The following is a 16,115-nucleotide window of genomic DNA, read 5'->3' on the forward strand; positions in this document are numbered from 1 at the left end:
CTAGTGTCCACATACCCCCCAACTGTCCCCTGTGACTCCAAGAAGCTATAAAATGTGTAGTGGCTACACTCTGTTAAACCATCGTGGCAGATGGGCTAAACCAGGTTGAGGATAACCAACAGGCCTCAAACCCATCAGTGAGTTAGGGGGGTGTCTAGCAAAAGCATGGGAAGACTTTGCCAGTAGAATAGATGGATGTGAACAATTTGTTCCAACAGGTCTGTAATGCTAAGCAAAGGCAAATTCTCAAGGTTCAAAACACCAGCATAGCTGCTCTCCATTTATTCAGTGACAAATTAAGAACAGAGAAAATCAAAATATAGCATAATTCAAAATACAGCATCCACCAAATGTAATTCAATAATCTCCAAGTACTACTACACCCCTGGACATTACATTCATTTAGTCAATCACAAAGTCCCTCTTCTAAGTACTACTCCACCCCTCAGCATTACATTCATTTAGTCAATCACAAAGCCCTTCTTCTCAAATGGATATTAGTTTCCAATCATAAGCAAAGTACATTCATTTCATCAGTCACAGAGCACAAAAAAGTCAAAAGTTTCCCACCCTTGGATCACAACTGAATAGGCCATCTACCCCAGAGTTACAACAAGCTTAAGATATCATCACAGCATTTAATACCCAAAGAGAGGTCTTTTCTTCATCTTGACCTGCAAGTTCTCAGCAATCTCTGTTCCTGGGGAGACAAAGCTTAACAAGGCCACAAGATACATTGCCAGTCTCTTCATTAATTCATCCTCTGTCTGCAGAACAGTCCTAGGACCCCTGAAAACATCAGCAAGACCCTCTTCCAGTATTTCTGTAAACATACAACAAGAAAATCCTTCTTCAGGGCTTCTGAACCAACAGCAAGGTTCCAGGACCTCTGCAACAACAGCACTGTCCTTCACCAGTGGACAGAATTCACTCTCTGTCTGCAGAACAGTCTCAGGAGCTCTGAACCAACAGCAAGGTTCCAGGACCTTTGCAACAACAGCAGTGTCCTTCACCAACGGATGAATATGGCAAAACAACATCAAAACAGACAAAGTACCGGCATCACAGCCATGTCTCCTCAGTCCTTGGCAGCTCTGGGTGGCAGCTCTCAATAGTCCTGGGCAGCTCTAACTGTCCCTCAGCAATCCTCTCCGTCTCTCTGCCTCCACGATGCTGCTTCCAAAAAATTCTTCTGCCTCTCTTCCTCTGCTTGTGCCTCTCTAAATCCATGTCACCAGCTCCTCACAGTTCAGCCCTCTCTTTTCATGTCAACAAGTCCATCCCACAAGTGGGATTTACAAGCTCTGGGTTTTAACACAATCAATCTGAAAACCAAGCCAATACAGGGGGATCTTTAAATTCCATTACTATTACAAGGTCATAAAGGTGGCATTGTAGAGAGCTTAGAGCTTGGTCAGACACTGAAGATGCTAAGGCATCTACTGCTTCCCAGGCCACTGTCAGTCATCCTGACATTTATCTTGCCACTGGACTTTGATGATTCTGGAAGAGGGAGTGAGGCTGAAGACTTCATAGAACTCTGCTTCATTTAAATCCAGTTTATACATGAGTCAAAAGACATTACCAATTACCATTTTACTATTTCATTATTTTATTGTTTTGCTATTCAGGTATTTTACTATGTTTCATATTTATTCCTTTAGATATCTTAAATTCCTGTAGCAACAGGCTTCTGACAAGACAGCAGCTATGTATACAATGGAAGCTGTAGTCACAATCCTTTACACAGGCAGCCCAGGCCACAGGATCATTTTCTCACTGGACTGAAGCAATAGCGGGATTCAGGAGCCCTCAAATATGTAAGAAGTCTTTTTAAGGATTTCATTGCTCACCTCCAAGCATGAGGAAAGGTCTAGAAGAAGAGCCCTAAAAATTGTTTGCTTCACCTAACCCTGGCCTACATACTGTATCAAGCAAAGTTCCCACCCTGTGGTCAAACAAAAAATGATGTACAAAAACTTTTGTAAAGATAATTCCACTCACCATCAGTACATGGAATGTTTGCAATCTTTAACAACACAAAATCTCAGCAGGTATTGTATCCAAATAGCAGCCAGGAATGAAGCAAGGCAGTCAAATGAAGACCAGCTTACTGAAGTCAGAACTGTCTGGCATGATGAAGAGCTCCATGAAGCTGGTGTATGTGCTGCAATCAAATCCAATCTAGTCAACAAGCTTGTATGCCTGCCAAAAGAAGTAAATGGCAGGTTCATGACAATGCAATTGGCACTTGCAAGAAAGCACCACACCACCATCGTTAAGTGTGTATGTTCTCACCATGGTGAATTCTGATGAGGTCAAAGAAAAATTTTATGAAGCCCTGAAGACCCTCATGAGCAATGTGCCAAAAGAGGACATGCGTGTATAACTTTAATTCCAGAGGAGGCACAGATGATCAGATGTGGCAGGGAGTCTTTGGGAGTAATACAATTGGAAACAGCAACAGCAATGGTCACTTACTACTGAAGATTTGTGCATCTCATGACCTCATCATGAACACTATCTTCCATTTGCCTAAATTCAATAAAATGCCACAGATGCACCCTTACAGCAAGCACTGGAATTTAACAGACTATGTAATAGTAAGGAGAAAAGACAGACAAGACGTGAGAGTGATGAAGGTGATCCATAGCACAGAGCACTGGACAAATCATATAGATTTATCCTCTTCAAGCCAAACATTTGTATTCAACAAAAGCAGAGGTCTCAAGTGTGATAGTAATGGCAATTAAAGATTCCCCTGTATTGGCTTGGTTTTCAAATTGATTGTGTTAAAACCCAGAGCTTGTTAATCCCACCTGTGGGATGGACTTGTTGATGTGAAAAGAAAGTCCTGAACTGGGAGGAGCTGGTGACGTAGATTTTGAGAGACACAAGAGAGAGGCAGAAGAACATTTTGGAAGCAGCACCCTTGTGGAGGCAGAGAGAGAGACTGAGAGGATTGCTGAGGGCCACTTTGAATCGCCCTGGACTTTTAAGACCTGCCCCCAGAGCTGCCAAGGACTGAGGAGACATGACTGTTTTGCTGGTACTTTGTCTGTCTGTTTTGATGTTGTTTTGCCAGATTTGTCCACTGGTGAAAGACAGTCCTTTTGTTGAAGAAGTCCTGGGACCTGGCTGTTGGCTAAGAGCTCCTGAGACTGTCCTGCAGACAGAGAGTGAATGCTGTCCACTGGTGAAGGACAGTGCTGTTGTTGCAGGGGTCTGGGAAACTTGCTGTTGGTTCAGAGCTCCTGAGACTGTCCTGCAGACAGAGAGTGAATGCTGTCCACTGGTGAAGGACAGTGCTGTTGTTGTAGGGGTCTGGGAACCTTTCTGTTGGTTCAGAAGCCCTGAAGAAGGATTTTCTTGTTGTATGTTTACAGAAATCCTGGGAGAGGGTTTTGCTAATGTTTTCAGGGGTTCTGGGACTGTTCTACAGACAGAGGATGGATTAATGAAGAGACTGGCAATGTATCTTGTGGCCTTGCTAAGCCTTGTCTCCCCAGGAACTAAGGTTGCTGAGAACTTGCCTCCTGTTAAGATGAAGAAAAGACCTCAATTTGGGTATTAAGTGCTGTGCTTAAGCTTGTTGTAACTCTGGGGTAGATTCAATTGTGATCCAGGGGTGGGGAACTTTTGACCTTTTTGTGTTCTATTGTTGAGCAAATGAATGTACTTTACTTAGATTGGAAACTAATCTCCATTTGAGAAGAGGGGCTTTGTGGTGGACTAAATGAAAGTACAGCCTAGGGGTGGAGTAGTATTTAGAACAGGGACTTTGTAATTGATTGAATGAATGGAAGGTCCTGGGGTGGGGTAGTACTTGGAGATTATTTAATCACACTTAGTAAATGCTGTATTTTGAATGATGTCACGTTTTGACATTCTCTGTTCTTGGTTGGTCACTGAATAAAATGGAGAGCACCTATGCTGGTATTTTGAACCTTGGGAAGTTGCCTTTCCTTGGCATTATATTACATCAAGGCAAGAAGACTATCAGAAGACTCTAAGACAAAAAAACCAGATTGTTTGTCCTTGTGTCAACACTTTATTGCTAACACGGAGGGAAAGCTGAGCCAACAAAGTTGGCAACCGTGTAAAAGAAAAGGAGTAGGCAACTTTCAGACATCTGGTGCACAGCACCACATTTGCTCATGTGGGCCAGAACACTTGCAAATATCAGTATTGGTTTGATGAAAATGATGGGGGAGATTCAGAAGCTACTAAATGAAAAATGAGAACTCCATAGGGTTTACCAGCAGGACAATTTGTCTCCAGTAAGGAAGCATTTAACTCCATCAAAAGTAAAATGCAAGTAAAGCTTAGAGAAATGCAGGATTCTTGGCTCAGGAGGAAGATAGATGATATTCAGTTTTATACTGATAGTAATAATCTAAAGTGCTTTTATGATGCCCCAAAGGCTCTTTACAGGCCAAAAACCTGTAGTGCATCTCAACTGCTCTGTGCTGATGGAGCCACATTGATGATCCTGGAGAGATGGGCTGAATACTTCTATAATGTTCTTAACAGATCATTGTCAACCAGTACTGAAGCCACTGACTGTATACCTCCGGTTAAAGTCAATCCCTCTCTAGACAAACTTCCTGCTGAAGAAGAAATTTTGAAAGCCATTAGGTTCCTCTTGTATGGCAAAATACCTGGTGTTGATTCTATTCCAACAAAGAATTTAGAGGAATCTCCACTCCAAATGTTCATATGACCTGCGGTAGAGTCTTCCAAGCTCATATTGGTCTGACAAGCCACAGGAGGACACAAAGTATCTTGACCTCAATATAGTGATGACATTTTGGTCATCTTCAAGCACAAAGGACAAAAAAGAACTAATCAAACAACCCACAAGGGAGATGGTCTATTGCTCATACAAAAGCTGATAGAAATCTTCTCTTAGACACTGCCAGCAAGATTCTTACCACACTCCTCCTCAATTGGTTGGAAGATGATCATCTGCCCGAGGGCCTATGTGGCTTCAGAAAGCCACTGTTGAGGAACAGTGAACATGGTGTTTGCTGCCCAATGACTCCAGGAGAAATGATAGGAGCAGAACAGAGTGTATACAATGTTCACTGATCTTACCAAGGCCTTTAATACTGTCAGTCATGACTGTTTGTGGAAGATCATAGTGAAATTTGGTTGCCAAGAGAAATCCACCTGTATTGTATACCAGTTTCATGATGGAATGTTTGCATGGATTCTGGATAATGGACAATGCTCTCACACTTTCCCAGTTACCAGTGGAATAAAGCAGGATGTATACTTGCTCCCATATTTTTTAGCATGTTTTCAGTAATATTGTTGGACACTTTCAAAGAAGACAACAATGGCATCAAGGTCAGCTACCACACTGTTGTCAAAATATTGATCTCGAAAAGGCTACAAATCAGAACTAAAGTGTGTGACTTTTTGTTCACAGATGATTATGCACCCAATGAAGCCTCTGAGGGTGAGGTGCAACAGAGTATGGATTTATTCTCTTACCCTTGTGATAATTTTGGCCTGAAAATTAACACCAAGAAAACAAGTCCTCTTGTTTTCTGGCACCACACCATACATGGAACCATCAATTACAGCAAAGAAAGAAATTATGAATGCTGACGATAAGTTCAATTACCCTGGCAGTATACTCTCTAGGGATGTACACGTAGATGATGAAGCTGATGCACACATTGCCAGAGCTAGCTCAGGGTTTGGAGGCTTCAAAAGAAAGCGTGGGAGAAAGGTGGTATTAGGCTGCCTACCAAGATGAAAGTCTACAGACACTCTGTGCTAACTTCATTGTTGTATGCCTATGAAGTCTAGACAGTCTACCAGTGTCGTGTAAGAAAATTAAACTGCTTCCATTTGAATTGTCTTGGGAAGATTCTGAAGATCACCTACCAAGATAAAGTACAGAACACTGAAGTCCCTTTCTCAAGCTGAATTGCCAAGCATTCAGACTCTACTGAAGAGACAGCAACTATACTGGGCTGGTCACACTGTTCAAATGTCAAATGTATATTTGTCTAAAAGACTATTTAGAAGAGAACTCACACAAGGCAGGAACTCATGTGTGTAAGGGTAATGGGATTTAAAGATCTTCCATGCCCCATGGACGTGCTGACATAGCAGAGCAAGAGAAAGCGGAAAGCGAGAAAAAGTGAAAGCCGAGCTAACGGTCCTGCGGTTGGCGGTTGGCGGCGGTTGCGGTTGCCCTTTTTTTTTTTTTTGAGTTAGGACTCCTGCTGAGCACTGCCAGGGGCCGGAGCTGCTGGGAGCAGGACTTTCTGCTAAGGACTCCTGCTGAGCACTGCCAGGGGCCGGAGCTGCTGGGAGCAGGACTTTCTGCTAAGGACTCCTGCTGAGCACTGCCGGGGGCCGGAGCTGCTGGGAGTGCGCTGGGTGGTTGCTGTGAGTGGGGAGAGGAGGACCTTTGCCTGAGGTAGCCTGTTCTGTTTTAAAGGCTTGAAAATGTGGGTGCTTTCTACTTTATCTACCTGTGCCAATATCATAACTACTCTGATGGCTTTCACTTTCTGGTTTTGGGACTCAGTCTTTTGGTATCTTAATAAATTTTCTAGTTTATTTCCCCAAATGGCAAACCTGACATATTTTGTGATGGATAATTATATCAGCATATTTGTAATCTCTATAGGCATTGTGAATATGGCATTGCTGATACAATGTGGCGATCAAAAGAAGTGATACAAAAGGACACGGTCAAGTTCTCTTAGAAAAACGGTGGTATCGATTTTGACACATGGAAGACACTTGTGGTACAGGACTATCCAGCATGGCATGCCCACATCAAAGAAGGTGAGGAGTTCTATGAGCAAAAGAGAAATGGAGTAAAAAAAATAAATGAATTAAAATAAAAATGAGATGCTCAAATGGAGTATTTGTGCCTGACCAGTGGTACAGCACTATGAGTCTAATCAGCCATAGTAAGACACACTGTTCTTTGTCCCTGACATCGTAGTCTCATTTTGGTCTTCTTCAGCATGATGGACAACAATGTTATCTCTCAAAGTACCTTCTAGATTGTTTATTTTGTTTGTTTTTCACAAATTCAGGCAATTTCACATTCTTTTGGCTGAGTCTTCACCACATTTTCATATTTCACTTGGATAGAATGGTTCAGTATTTCCTTCCACTTGAAGAAGAATAATGAGACCTGTTTGCGTATAACACATCTTCAAATGTCTTGAAAGTTCAAACTGTTTTTGTTATTGTTTTCTTTTTTTCATTTTCTTTTGTTTCTTGCTTAATAAGCTTGTGCCTTTTGTTCTTCCAATTTTGAAGAAAAAAATAAAATCTATTTAATAAATATGCATAGTCAAACAAAAAAATCTCATTTTCCATATCCTGAAATGTTTCATTCTGCATCCTGAATCTATCACCTCCTGTGTAAGGAGAAGTAGTCTATAATCTTGCATAGATTGTCATCAGTCCCTTGGAATCATGGTTGGTCACTGAGTAGAGTTCCCACGTCTTTCTCAGTTGTTTCTCTTTACATCATTATTGTTATGGTGTACTCTGCATTAGTTCATTTGAGTCTACCCATAATTCTCCGAACCCATACCTATGCAGAACTGTATATTTATTATGTTTACATACAATATTATTTCTTTATATACCATATTATTATATTAATTACATACCATTATTTACATTTATATAATGTAAGTTGTTTAGTCATTCTCCAAATGACAGGCACCCCCTTCTGTAAATTCTAATCCTGAATAATACTTTATAGGAATAATAATAATATATTTATATAATATATAATTATATAAATATTATATGTAATATTTACATATTACATATAATATGTATTATATATAATAATTATAATAAAAATAATATAGGAATAATAATAATACTTTATAGGAATATCTGAAAATGAGAAGGATCTGTGACTTCTTATGCATAAGGTACTTTGAATTTGGGAACTCCCTTTTATGCAGCAAATTGTGACTCATCCATGACTTAGTAGAAAAATCCTAGAGAACTGCCAAGGTGAGCAAATGTTATACAACTTGCTCGAAATCAGTCAACAAGATTTTTGAAACCAGGTCAGGATTCAGTATGCAACACTGACACCAGTAGAGAAGAAAGTGATGATGATCATTTTAGTACTGTGAAATGTTCCAAACTGGCAGAAAGCAGTAAGTTCAGATGAAACCAGTTTATAAAAGTGAGGGATGCAGAGCCTAGTTCAGAGACATATGACACTTCTCATGGCCTGATAAGCATTTTCTGGATTTCCCTACATGTGTCTTCTCTCAAAAACTCAAATAGTCCTTCTGTTAAGAGGAGTTTCACACTGAGAGATGTTAAACACTGGGAAAAAAAAGAAATGTTTTTGTATATATTTTATTGAGTATTTTCTTCCAGCTTTCACTGAATTTTCAACATTTCAATGGTTGGCATGAAACTTCTTTTTAGTTTATAATACAAATGTTGCTAAGCTGGGTTTGCTATTTCCAAGAAGAAAACAACTTTTACTGGGGAGTAAGCACTGTCTACCTTAATTTATTAGGGGAAAAATCGATGGAATAAAAATAGCTGCAGTGGGTTCTATAATTACACTGTGCTGAATAAACTGATTTGTGCACATGGAAAGGACCAGGGTGAGAGAAGAGCTAAGTTTTGGTTTGGTTTGGTTTTTTTTTTTAAATTGCATGTTTTTTCAAAATCTTTACTGACTTTGTGCTTCCTTCTTTCAAATATCAGTATCCCTCTCAATCCAACAAATAAGCCTTGAAAGCTATCATTATCTCTGCCGCCAGCAGATAATCTATATCAAAACAGTTGTACACATACAACTCTACTTCTTGGTTGTATCTCTTGTGATCCAGCTGTTTCACTGAATAGCAGTTGGTGAATGGAGAGCTGGAACATGGGTAGCCCTGAGGCCTTATTTGCTAATGTTACTCACCAGCTGTTGCTTTATGTGGTGTTAGCAGGCAAGGCCTGGAAGCATGCCAGTTGCAGCAAAAACAAGAGAAAGTAAGGAATCTCTGAAGCCCTTCCATTTACCAGTCTGTCATCCTTTGACACTGAACATTATTGAGTGCTAGCCCCAGGGCTGGTATAAGAGCCTGTTGGGGTTAAAATGTGAAGAGAGCTTATCCTAGCCCCTTCTGAACATACTCTTGAACGTGTCTTTCTTTTATCATCCAAAGGGGACTTCTGAGCCCAACTACTAGTAGTCCCTTTAGCTTCCTATGATAAATTAGGTTGGAAAGAAAAAAACAATTTCATTTTTCATAGGAACAATATTCTCTGAGTATCTATGAGAAGAATGTAAATGTTGATTTTTAAGTACCCAAATTGATTGCATATTTTTATCAGTGATTCAATTAATATGCAAATATATATTACATCCAAGGATGGAATAATCAAATTTTATTATTTAAAAAATTCATTGTCAAAAAGAAAACAGTTAAAGGGCAGCTAGGTGGTGCAGTGAATAGAGCACCGGCCCTGGAGACAGAAGGACCTGAGTTCAAATCCGACCTCAGACACTTATCACAAAAAACTAGCCATGTGACCTTGGGCAAGTGACTTAACCCCAATAGCCCTCCAATAAGCAAAAATAAAAGTTATTTTTTCCAAACTAATTAAGAAAATTCCTTCTTCATTATCAAAATTTAGTAAAAATAGTGATCATTTTTCATATATGGACAACTCATCATTAGTAAATTTCATGAACTTCATAGATATGGAGCTGAAATGTACGAGAGGGGAAATAGTCCAATCTTGTCTCACAAGCGGGAAAACTAAGGCTGATAAATTTTAAAGAATTTACCCAACTTCACATAGAGAGTAAATGACAATCAAGATTGGAAAGCAGGATCTGTAAACACTCTCCCAACTATTCCATGCTGCCTCCCTAGGCCAACTAACTTTGGATTATGAATTAGCTGAAAATCTAGACCTGCCTGTAGGGAGGCTCCACAGCTTCCATAGGGATGTTCCACAGGGACTTGTTATGGATTTGTCATATTTGTTGTTGTTGAGCATCCTTGGTTTTGGAAAAGGACTAAAACAACACAGGGTGATGTTTTGACTTGTGTGTAAAATGGATTTAAATGAGGAACAGTTGCAAAAAAGTATCATCTTCACTCTCTGTTTCAGAGTCATTGAAGTCCAGTGACAGGACAAAAGTAAAGATGTTAGTGGATGACCTTGGCATCTTTCATGTCTCACAAGCTCTAAGCGTCCACAATGTCTGCTTCAGCTACTTTCATGGGTGTTGGAAAAAGTTGTTCTCAACCACAAATTCAGCCATTAGGAAGCCAGAGATGAGGGGCGTACCAGGAAAATGGACAGCCAGTAAAAATGCCCAGTCTAGAGATGGAGTGTCTTATTAGAGTTAGAGGGAAGAGACCAGTGTCACTAGATTAAAAAATGTGTGGGTGGTTATGTAATTGAATCAGTATTTTTTAAAGAGCCTACTCTGTGTAAGGTATGATACTAGTGCTGACACAAAAACCAAATTAAAAAAACCCACAATATCAAGAAACTTATATTGTTTGTTTAAGGATGGGGGAGTAGGGATAGGGGTAGGGGAAGATATGGCTAGGATATAACATATAAACAGCTAAATATAGACAAGATAATTTGAGGAAGAGGGAGGCACATTAACAAATGGGGGAACCAGGCAAGGAGGAAGTTGAACCTAAAGAAAAGAAAGACTAAGTTACAAAATTTGAAAACAGAATTTCCAGAATGGAAGAAAACCTGAGCAAAGGCACAAGAAGGTAGGTGGCAGAACTCTGAGACTGGACAGCAGAAAATAGGCCAGTTCCTCTGCACTACAGAGTGGATAAAGGGGAATCATATGAAATAAGCCTGGAAAGGTAGATTGTAACCAAACTATTCAAAGGGTGAATGAGCTTGAGAGGTAGGGGCTTCCTCCTTGCCACTGAAGGTCTTTGGAAACTGGCTGACTTCCAATTGGTGGAAATTATAGACAGAATTCATAACATAATTGAGGTTGGGCTGGATGGCCTCAGGAGTCCCTTCTAACTCTTATTGTGATTGTACTCCACAGGAAAGGCTCTTTGTAAACCTTAAAGTGTTCTATAAATGAGTTATTATTCATATTTCCTCTCTGAGTAATAATGGGGTATTTGTATTTTAAATAGTGAAACAGCCACAGTAAAAGTAATTAGCATAATAAAGTAGGGAATAAAATTTTCTTTGGAGTACATTTACACAATAGAAATATCACTTTCTTTAACTGCGTACTCTTAGGAAAGAGTAAAGCTTTCTGAAGAAAACATACGCTCCAAGTAGAGCCTATATCAGACTCCATGTCATCTTGGGGAAGGGAAGGGGAGGGAGGGAGAGAAAATTTGAAACTCAAAATCTTATGGAAGTGAATGTTGAAAACTAAAAATAAATAAATTAAAATCCAAAGGGGGGGAAAACATACACTCATGGCCATCTGAGCTTCCATGCAATCTGACCCTAGACATTCTTTATAATCTATTTTCTTTGCTGTTATTATACTACCTTCCTATGAAAGAATACAAAATAGTTCCCAGGGAGTTCAGGGAATAAGAAGAAGAATTACACCGGCAAGTTTCAAAATTCTCATACAAAATCTCACAGGCTAAGATGAAATTTTCCCAACAATTCCTTGCAGCCCTCATACATTATCCAAAGTTATGGTGAGTGGAAGAATCAGAAAGAGTACATTCATCATTCATGATCAGTTGCCTTGGTCCTGGCCATGACTTCTGTGGGACCACTACTCCTGGTTTTTTGTTTTTGTTTTTTTATTTTTATTTTTTTTACCACAGCTTAGACTTCCAGAAATAGTCGACTCAGGTAGGTGGCCCAGTCTTATGTGTCTGCTGCATCCATGTCCAAGGTTAATTCCCAAAGACACCAGTGAGTAATTCTAGGTTATTGTTCAGAAACTGAATGTACAGAATTAAAAAAAAAAACTCTTCCTTTTATTTAAAGGTTTACTGTAATACCTGTAAATGAAAGGCCAAGTAAAAGGATCATCATCTGGTTTCATGTCAGCATGAAAAAATGGAAAACTGAGTTCTTTGACCCTGTCCAACATGGGGAACTGTAAATCAGCTTGAGCTTCCCCCTCACCTGAAAAAGGCCAAAAATATGGATTGGCCAGTCAGGAAAAAGACATTTTGGCCTATGCTGAGTTATCATACCATGATGCTTTGTATGCTGAGTGAAACCCAAAATTAAACTGACTGGGAGTAATCTCCTGTTTATGACTGATAAGGACCAGGAGTCTTGAACTAGACACTACTTTGATTAACAGCACTTATATTATCTTGATATTTTATAGACACTATCCTGTTATGACGCTTATGTTTTATGACACTCCCATCTTTGTGGCTGACAAAACCAAGGCATCCTGGTGAGTACCCTCTTTTACTATGGAAACTATAATTCTGAGTGACACAGGCATCCTAAGTCAGAGAGGAAGGGGGGGATACCTCCCTGCTCTATGGGTATACAGTCTCCTTCAACTAGCCTTCTTTTGGGCCAGTTAATCTGACTCCCACGCAATGCATATTTCCCTAGTTCATAGACAACAAATTGCACATATATGATCTAATTTTGTTTGTCTCTTTTAAGACCAAACTCTGAAGGTTGGCTTATTTCCATTTGTCTTTTAGATCAAACTCTGAAGGTGGATCTAATTTTGTTTGTCTCTTTTTAGACCAAACTCTGGAGATTGACAGAATGTACATTTAGTAGCTTCTCTGCACACAAAATTATTTTCTGCCAGTTTATCAGGGACTTAAGAAAAGTTTAATTCTATGTTTGTATTTCATTATGGAACTCATGTAATAATCCCATATAATATGAAACACTAGAGTAAAATAAAACCAAGATGGGGAAAAGCAAAGAATACTCTTCTATTAAGCACACTAATAATAACCTGGGAAAAGTAAATATAGAAAAAAGACCAGCTCTTTTTCAGGCTGGAATCATGGCGGGCGTAGAAGAAAAGAAGAAGCCACCATCCATTCCAGAATCCCTTCTGAAAAAGCAAAAGGCTTCTGCAATACTGAAGGCTAAACACTTGAAGAAGAGGATGGCTATAAAAAAGCTCCATAAAATACAGAGAAAAGTTATCTATGAAAAAGCTAAAGCCTACCATAAGGAGTACAGACAGATGTACAGAAGTGAAATCTGGCTGGCTAGAATGGCACGCAAAGCTGGCAACTACTATATGTACCTGCTGAACCCAAGTTAGCTTTTGTGATCAGAATTAGGGGTATCACTGGTGTCAGTCCAACGGTCTAAAAAGTATTGTAGCTTCTTTGCCTTCACCAAATCTTCAATGGCACTTTTGTTAAGCTTAAAAAGGCCTCGATTAACATGCTGAGGATTGTGGAACCATACACTGCATGGGGTTATCCAAACCTCAAGTCTGTGAAAATGACTTGATTTACAAACGTGGTTATGGCAAGATCAAGAAACAGAGAACTGTCCTGACACATAATGCCCTTATTGCAAAATCTCTTGGTAAATATGGAATTATCTGCATGGAAGCCTTGATCCATGAGATCTCTGCACTGTTGGCAAGCACTTCAAAGCTGCCAACAACTTCCTGTGGCCCTTCAAATTATCTTCTCCACAAGGCGGAATCAAGAAAAAGACTACACATTTTGTGGAAGGTTGATGTTAGTAACAGGGAAGACCAGATCAACAGGCTTATTACAAGAATGAACTAAAGGTCTCTACACCGTGATTATTTTTCTAATGGTCTGTTAATAAAAATGCCTGTGACAAAAAAAAGACCACCTTTTTGTTCCTTTAAAATATGTCTGTAATTTACCTTAAGATCTTTTAAAACAATTGAATACTTAAATATTTGTGTGCAGTATAGTATAGCATGTTCAGATAATAAGAATATAATCATATAGAGTTTCCATATTTCTAGGTTTATGCTTAATGTAGTTACTATTATCATTCCTCTCCCTTTATGCTTTTATGCCCTTTAAATCATGTAGGGTCAAAGGTCTCAAAATTAATCACAAAAACTACTGACTGCTATTCATGCTAAGATAATAAATATTCCTTTAAAACAACTCCCAATAAATGTCATTATAAGAAATTATTGAAAGGGTTAAAAAATTTATTAAATGTCAAATAATTTTCCTGACTGAAACTTCTAATAAAGAAACTGAATAAGTTTTCTTTTTGAATTATTTAAATTTTTCTAACTGCATTGAACCATAAAATTAGAAAAGTGTTATTAGAAGTGTTTTCTGGTTTTTAGGAAATCTGCAACATACAAAGTATCATAACATAGTATCTAACTAAACTAGTAAAAGCAATAGGTTTTTAATCCCAAATCCATGTTTCTGCTGATATAAAGGGATCATAATTAAAATTTTGTCCTGCAACTTAGAGATAATAAAAATAATAATTGAAGTAACATACATGTTCATTTAATATATTTGAGCTTTATGTTCTAATTTTCACTTAGACAAATACCTTCAATTTTCATTTGATCTGGCAAAGTCCACTATCGTGGACACTCAGCAAATAATTAGGCTTTCAATAGTAAACTCATATTAAAGTGTTAAATGCTAATAATTTGAATGATATGTCTTTAGGTATCTACTTCCTACGGGTCAATGGCAGGTATAGGTTGAAGGCATAAAAGGTTACATAATTCAGTATGAGTGGATCTGGGACATTATACATTTACTATATTTTAATAAGCATTTTGCTTAATATTGCAATAAAGAATAGAATACATATACCATTCCCTATTACTAATCTAATGTAGACTACTGATTGGAACATTCGTCTACCTGGCAACTTATTAAAGCAGGCTATGACCAATCACTTCATTTTCTTCTGACTTACTCCAGTTCTGAATACTAATTCTTACTCCCCTCTTGCTTTTGTGTATTATGCAAGCAAAAAGTCTGTGGAAATACCTGTAGCTTTGAATAGCAGGGATCTAGAATGAATAGATTCCAATAAAATGATGCCACTACCAGGTCATTTGAATGAAACAGGCAAATAATACCAAAATTGATAACACTGTTAGAAAGTATGATACTCGAAAAATGGAAATAATGATTTAATGAAACTCTCAGGACCATTGTGGTTTCTGCCAGTGGGCAATCAATTGATAAGCACTCATTAAACACACTATTTCCAAGACAGCTGGGATATTATTATAATGGGATTGAAATTCTCCATCATTTGGCTGCCATACCATTTGAGAGAATTATCTTCCAAACTGGAGGAATTTACAGCTCTCCACCATTGCATATCTTGTGTCATGAACATATGGTATGTTTCATATGGGCCCCCACTCAGGAGAATGTAAGCTTCTTGAGAGCAAGGACTATTTTCTTTCTTTTTTTTTTTGGAGGGGTGTAATGTAATGCCAAGCAAAGGCAACTTCCCAAGGTTCAGAATACGGTGCTCTCCATTTTATTCAGTGACAAATTAAGAACAGAGAAGATCAAAATACGACATCATTCAAAATACAGCATTTACTAAGTGTGATTAAATAATCTCCAAGTACTACCCCACCCCAGAACCTTACATTCATTCAATCAATCACAAAGCCCCTATTCTAAATACTACTCCACCCCTAGGCTGTACCTTCATTTAGTCCATCACAAAGCCCCTCTTCTCAAATGGAGATTAGTTTCCAATCATAAGTAAAGTACATTCATTTGTTCAACCATAGAACACAAAAAGGTCAAAAGTTCCCCACCCCTGGATCACAATTGAATCTTCCCCAGAGTTACATCAAGTTTAAGCACAGCACTTAATACCCAAATGGAGGTCTTTTCTTCATCTTGACACAGGCAAGTTCTCAGCAATCTTTGTTCCTGGGGAGACAAAGCTTAGCAAGGCCACAAGATACATTGCCAGTCTCTTCATTAATTCATCCTCTGTCTGCAGAACAGTCCTAGGACCCCTGAAAACGTTAGCAAAACCCTCTCCCAGGATTTCTGTAAACATACAACAAAAAAATCCTTCTTCAGGGCTTCTGAACCAACAGAAAGGTTCCCAGACCCCTGCAACAACAGCACTGTCCTTCACCAGTGGACAGTATTCACTCTCTGTCTGCAGGACAGTCTCAG

General features: G+C 38.8%; 1 pseudogene; it reads left to right on the plus strand.

Moving 5' to 3' along the window:
• Window positions 1-12,642: 12,642 nt before the first annotated feature.
• On the plus strand, window positions 12,643-13,794 carry LOC138170128 (large ribosomal subunit protein uL30-like; annotated as a pseudogene).
• Window positions 13,795-16,115: the final 2,321 nt, after the last annotated feature.

This window comes from Petaurus breviceps, unplaced genomic scaffold (assembly GCF_028583685.1).
Source record: "Petaurus breviceps papuanus isolate PSGF00001 unplaced genomic scaffold, PetGlider_PUasm1.0 38, whole genome shotgun sequence".
In the NCBI taxonomy this organism is placed as follows: Eukaryota; Metazoa; Chordata; class Mammalia; order Diprotodontia; family Petauridae; genus Petaurus; species Petaurus breviceps.